This window comes from Delphinus delphis, chromosome X, assembly GCF_949987515.2.
Source record: "Delphinus delphis chromosome X, mDelDel1.2, whole genome shotgun sequence".
NCBI lineage: Eukaryota > Metazoa > Chordata > Mammalia > Artiodactyla > Delphinidae > Delphinus > Delphinus delphis.
In genome coordinates, this window is record NC_082704.1 from 14,273,194 (window position 1) to 14,279,193 (window position 6,000).

Genomic DNA, 6,000 nt, shown 5'->3' on the forward strand with positions numbered 1-6,000 from the left:
ACCAAAACAATTTCTATAATGTCACACTGTTCTGCAAAGGTAACAATAATTAAACTAAACAATGAGTATTTAAGAAGCTATTATTATCTCTATATAAACACTGTACAAAGTAATGGAAATATTGTAATTCAAAGTAGGTGGAATGGATATTCTTGTACTTGAGATATGACTGTCTTCTCAAACACTATTTATATATGCAAGCTATGACATTGTTAATTATTCAGTTTGGAGAGGGAGGGGAGTCCAAGACTATAGCTTTCTAAGTGTATTTTGGTAATTTAAGCTCTATGTCATCAATGCATCAATGAGCACATTAACTGGCAATGACTTTGTATAGGAAATTTAACTGGAAAAATTTAAGCAGAAAAAGTTACAAATGTATTGACTATAACATAGATTGACTGTCTCTCTCTCTCTCCCTATATATATGTATCTTTCTCTTTTCATATACATATATATCAGCATAAATAAAACTGAACTCACACTATAAAAAAGATAAAGTTTCTATATAAAGTCCTACCAAACTTGGGGAAAGCCTAGAGTGAAAATAAAGTAGCTCAGTTCTCCTCTTGGAAGCAGCATATTTAATAGAGTGGGGGAGAATGAGGCCTCCCATTTAGCAATGAACACCTCTTTTTAAAATTGCCTTCTAAAAATATTTCATTCAGTCAATTATTTAACAAATATTATTGAATATCTGTACTGTGATAATCAAGGAGCTTATTTTTTGGTACGAAAGAAAGAGGAAATTACTTGAAGTCCAGCCTTCAGTGAGAAAGTGACACTTTAGAGCAAGGCCTCAAGGATAGGACTTCTTGACAGTGGCTTGAAATTACCTTCCCAGGAGGGACTGATTGGGCAGAAAATAATATTAATGGAAATGAAAGCATGTACGCAGTCCTCTACAAAGCTTCTTATGTACATGGTCACATAGGATCCTCATAGGATAGCAAGAAGCATTGTCTATCCAAACAAGATCTTACTTGCATGAACCAGATTATAGAACCACCAGGTAAATCCTGCTAATAATTTGTGCCTGTTACAAAGAAGCCAGTGACTGTTATCTCAGACCATGCAGGACTCATCTGATGGTAAATTTTCAGCCCATTGGTAATGGCATATTCAAACTAAAGGATTTCCTAACCTGTTGGTCTACTAATGCAGCTATATCATGAAAACCAAATATTATGGATTTATTTGTTAATCTAATTTTCCAGATAATTATTTATTTCTGATAACATTTTCTTTCTCCTCTAAAAGTGGGCACAACTCTTCCCATTCACTCACCCACTGAACAAATATTTATTGGGTGCCAAGTTCTGTATTAGGCACTATTGGATATCCAAATTAAATCAAACATGGATCTCACATGAATGGATATTAAACACCCCAATACAGAAAAGAATGCATAAACTTTACCCAGTGCATCACTTGTCTTAATTTAGGTGGCTGAAAGAAGTGGAAGTAGGTCAGAGAAAAGAAAAAAAAACACTATGAATCCCAGTTTGCATGTGGACTTTTTTTGTATGTGGACATTTATGGCACACCTTAGAGTTTACAAAATGATATCATATGTGCACTGCTTCATTTAATCTTCCCATAACTACTCCATGAGGGAAGTATTTCCATAGAGATTCAGCAAGGTAGAGTACTTTGTCCAGTGCCACACAGTGAGTCAGGACTCAGATCCTCCTCATCTTCTCTGTGGTAGACACAAAGAAGCCCACCTCAAGGAAGGAAATTCTGCCTAGCTGTGGGGAGTTCAGTCAGCAACAGCCTCCAGCTGTCAGCTCCTTCCAAGCTACAGAGAGTCACCTTACAGCCAGGTCACACCTTTTCTGAGACAGCCTGCATCTGGTGACTCAGAGAGGCAGGACTATAAAGGTGTAGCCATTTTGGATTGATACAGAGCACTTAGGTCAGCATTATTTGCTTCAGGGTCCCACACAAGTAGAGAAAAAACAATCCTAAAATTCATATGGAACCACAAAAGCCCCCAAATGGCCAAAGCAATCTTGAGAAAGAAGAGCAAACCTGAAGGCATCACACATCCTGATTTCATGCTATGTAACAAAGCTATAGTAATCAAAACAGTATGGTGTTGGCATAAAAAAGATACATAGATCAATGGAATAGGATAGAGAACCCAGAAATAAACCCATGCATATACGGCCAACTAATCTTTGACAAGGGTGCCAAGAGCACACAATGGGGAAAGGATAGTCTCTTCAATAAATGGTACTGTGAAAACAGGATAACCACATACAAAAGAATAAAATTGAACCCTTATCTTACACCATACACAAAAATTAACTTGAAATGGATTAAAGACTTAAATGTAAGACCTGAAGCCATAAAACCCCTAGAAGAAAACATAGGGAAAAAGCCCTATGACATTGGTCTTGACAAAAATTTTTTGGATATGACACCAAAAGCATAGGTAACAAAAGCAAAATAATAACCAAGTGGTATTACATTAAACACAAAGGCCTCTGTACAACAAAGAAAAGAATAAACAAAACGAAAAGGCAGCCTACAGAATGGGAGAAAATATTTGCAAACCATATATCTGATAAGAGATTTATATCTGAACTATATAAGGAACTCATACAACTTAATAGCAAAAAAAAAAAACAATTAGAAAATGGACAAAGGACCTGAATAGACATTTTTCCAAAGAAGACATACAAATGGACAATAGGTACATGAAAAGATGCTCAATATCGGGGAAATGCAAGTCAAAAACCACAATCAGCTCACACCTGTTAGGACGACTATTATCAAAAAGATAATAAGTGTTTGTGAGGGTGTGGAGAAAAGGGTACCCTTGTACACTGTTGGTGGGAATATAAATATGAAAAACAGTATGGAGGTTCCTCAGAAAATTAAAAAGTAGAACTGCTATATGATCCAGCAATTCTGCTTCTAGATATATATCCAAAGGAAATGAAACCAGTATCTTGAAGAGATGTCTACACTCTCATATTCAGCACAGCATTATTTACAGTAGCCAAGAAATGGAATCAACCTAAATGATATCCATCAACTGATCAATGGATAATGAAAATGTGATATATATACATGTAATATTACTTAGCCATTAAAAAGAAGAAAATCCTGTCATTTGTGACAACATGAATGAAACCAGAGGACATTATGTTAAGTGAAGTAAGCCTGACATGACCTCACTTATATATGGAACCTAAAAAAGCCAAGCTCATGGAAACAGAGAGTAGAATGGTGGTTGCCAGGAGCTAGGGGGTAGAGGAAATGGGGAGATGTTGGTCAAAGCGTACAAACTTCCAGTTATAAGATGAATAAGTTTTAGAGCATGGTGGGTATAGTTAATAACACTGTATTATATACTTGAAATTTTCTAAGAGAGTAAATCTTTTTTTTAGCATTTTTATTGGAGTATAATTGCTTTACAATGTTGTGTTAGTTTCTGCTGTATAACAAAGTGAATCAGCTATATATATACATATATCCCCATATCCCCTCCCTATCCCACCCCTCTAGGTGGTCAAAAAGCACTGAGCAGATCTCCCTGTGCTATGCGACTTCTTCCCACTAGCTATCTATTTTATATTTGGTAGTGTATATATGTCAATGCCACTCTCTCACTTCGTCCTAGCTTACCCTTCCCCCTCCCCATGTCCTCAAGTCTGTTCTAAGAGAGTAAGTGTTCTCACCACACACACACACACACACACACACACACAAGGTAACTATGCAAGGAGATGCATGTGTTAATTAAGTTGATTACGGTCATTATTTCACAATGTATATGTATATTAAATCATGTTGTATACCCTAAAAATAATAAATATGTTTAAAATAATGCCTATATTCTATTGAAATAATAAAAACATATATATAGGGAGGGAATATTAACTACATGGCTAAGAAGATCATATGCCTACAGATTTGATGAACTGCTGAGGGTAATGGGCAATTGAAAGCCAGGAGTGAAAGCCAAGAAGGCCTCTTTGGTTAAATACAAAAGAGCTCTCACCTCCTATATGGGGAGGGCCAAGAACTCTCAGAACCAAACCCAGGACTTAATAGTCCAAGTGGCTGAACATTCGACTAATGTTAAACACCCAACCAAGACAACACCCTTGGCTGGGAAAACCTGGCATCCTAACGCATGGATGGGGTCTTCTAGATGAGTACTCACAAGGATTTTGATACCCCAGACTTCCTTGAACCATCTGAACCAGTAGACATGGGACACCCCCTCCTTATGAAGAGCTAACACCCTCCCAGCCTCATGCTGGAAGACCATGCAGAGGCCTCTCCCCACACAGTAACATGTGTTCCCTCTCATGACCCACCACCACCCCCCTTTCTGTTTCTAAGTCTAAGCATAACCCAGCTGAGGATGCACTGGGCCTGATAAGGGAGGAAAGGGACTATACTCCAAAGAAGCTGCAAGAGATAGCTGGCATGTGCCAACAGGAGTAGGGAGAATATACATAAGACTGGATTTTGAAGTTGCTTGATCAAGGTGGGGATGGATAAACTCAGATAGAGGTTATTGAATTTATTGAGTACTTTCCTGAGATATAGGTTTAACACCCTGTTAAGCACCCCAGGAAATGGTGTAAATTTTCTATTAGGATGGCTCCTAGAAGGAAAATGTGATAGCCTATGCTATCATTCAAAAGTTCAGTGGCAGCTTCCTCTGCCATCCAGGACTGATGGTAGAAAAAGCTGTCATAAAGTTAGGTTAATTGTAGATGAAAAAAACTCATGACAACAGAGGCCAGGTGGTGGTGCTTAATCATCAGATGCCAGGAGATGGCAATTATTGCAATAAGACAAAGTTCACGTGGCAGCCAAGGGGTCGGACCCACAGAGAGTTATGGAGAAGGTAGATAGAACATGGCATCTCTAGGGGAAAAGTTTATGGGCAGCTGCAAAGAGTACTACTCGGCTTGTAATAACAAAAGATCTGGGAGACCAAGGGCAGCTGTTTCAATAAAATTTCATAATCCGCTGTCCAGTTTCCAGACCTGAGCCAGTTTTCAACTCACTCATAGAAGATGTGGCTGACTCCCTTGGAGAAAGGACCCTGAAATATCACAGCAAGTATGCACTGTAGTGATTCCCCTTCTGCAAAGGGACCTCTGGTCATTTATTTGGGTAACTGTGTACTGAAGAAAGAGTATACTTAGACATTTTGAGGACTAGTGGACATAGAGTCTGAGTTGACATAGTTACCCGGAGACCCAAAGTATCATCATGGCCTCCTGTGAGAGTGGGAACATATGAGGACCAGGTAATAAATGGAGTCCTGGCCAAGATCCAGCTCATGCGAGGCCCACTGGGTGGAAGAACTCAGTGGTCATCACTCCAATCTCCAAGGGTACAATAGGGTACTTCACACAACTACCACTTTGTGTCCTTGGCCAGTGAGATAAGAGTTATCACAGTGGGGAAGGCCAAGAGGAAGCCTCTGATACTAAACCACTGCCACCACTACCACAACACCTGGCCGTGATAGTAAATCATCACATGGCGGGAGATGGTTGTGGAGAGTAATACCACCGTTAAGGCTCTAAAGGATACAGGGTGGTGATTCTCAACATATCTCCATTTAATTTATCAGTGTTGTGCCTGCAGAAATTAGCTGGGAGATGACTGTAGACAACCACAAGCCCCACCAAGTAGTAGCTCCAATCTCAGCCGCTGTGTTAGACGTGATATCTTTGTGGTAACAGATTAACATAACCTCAAAGACATCTTTATGGCCATTGATTTGGCAAATACTTTATTTTCTGTCCCAATCAGAAAAGAGAATCAAAAAGAGTTGGCATTCAAATGAAATAGGAAATAGTAATATACATATACAGTTTTGTCCCCGGGCCATATCAGCTCCGCTATCCTCTGTCATAATTTAGTCTGAAGAGATCAGAACCCTCTGGGCACCCTGCTGAACATCTTACTAGCCTACTACATTGATGATTTATTTTGATCAGACCGGAAAAGCAAGAG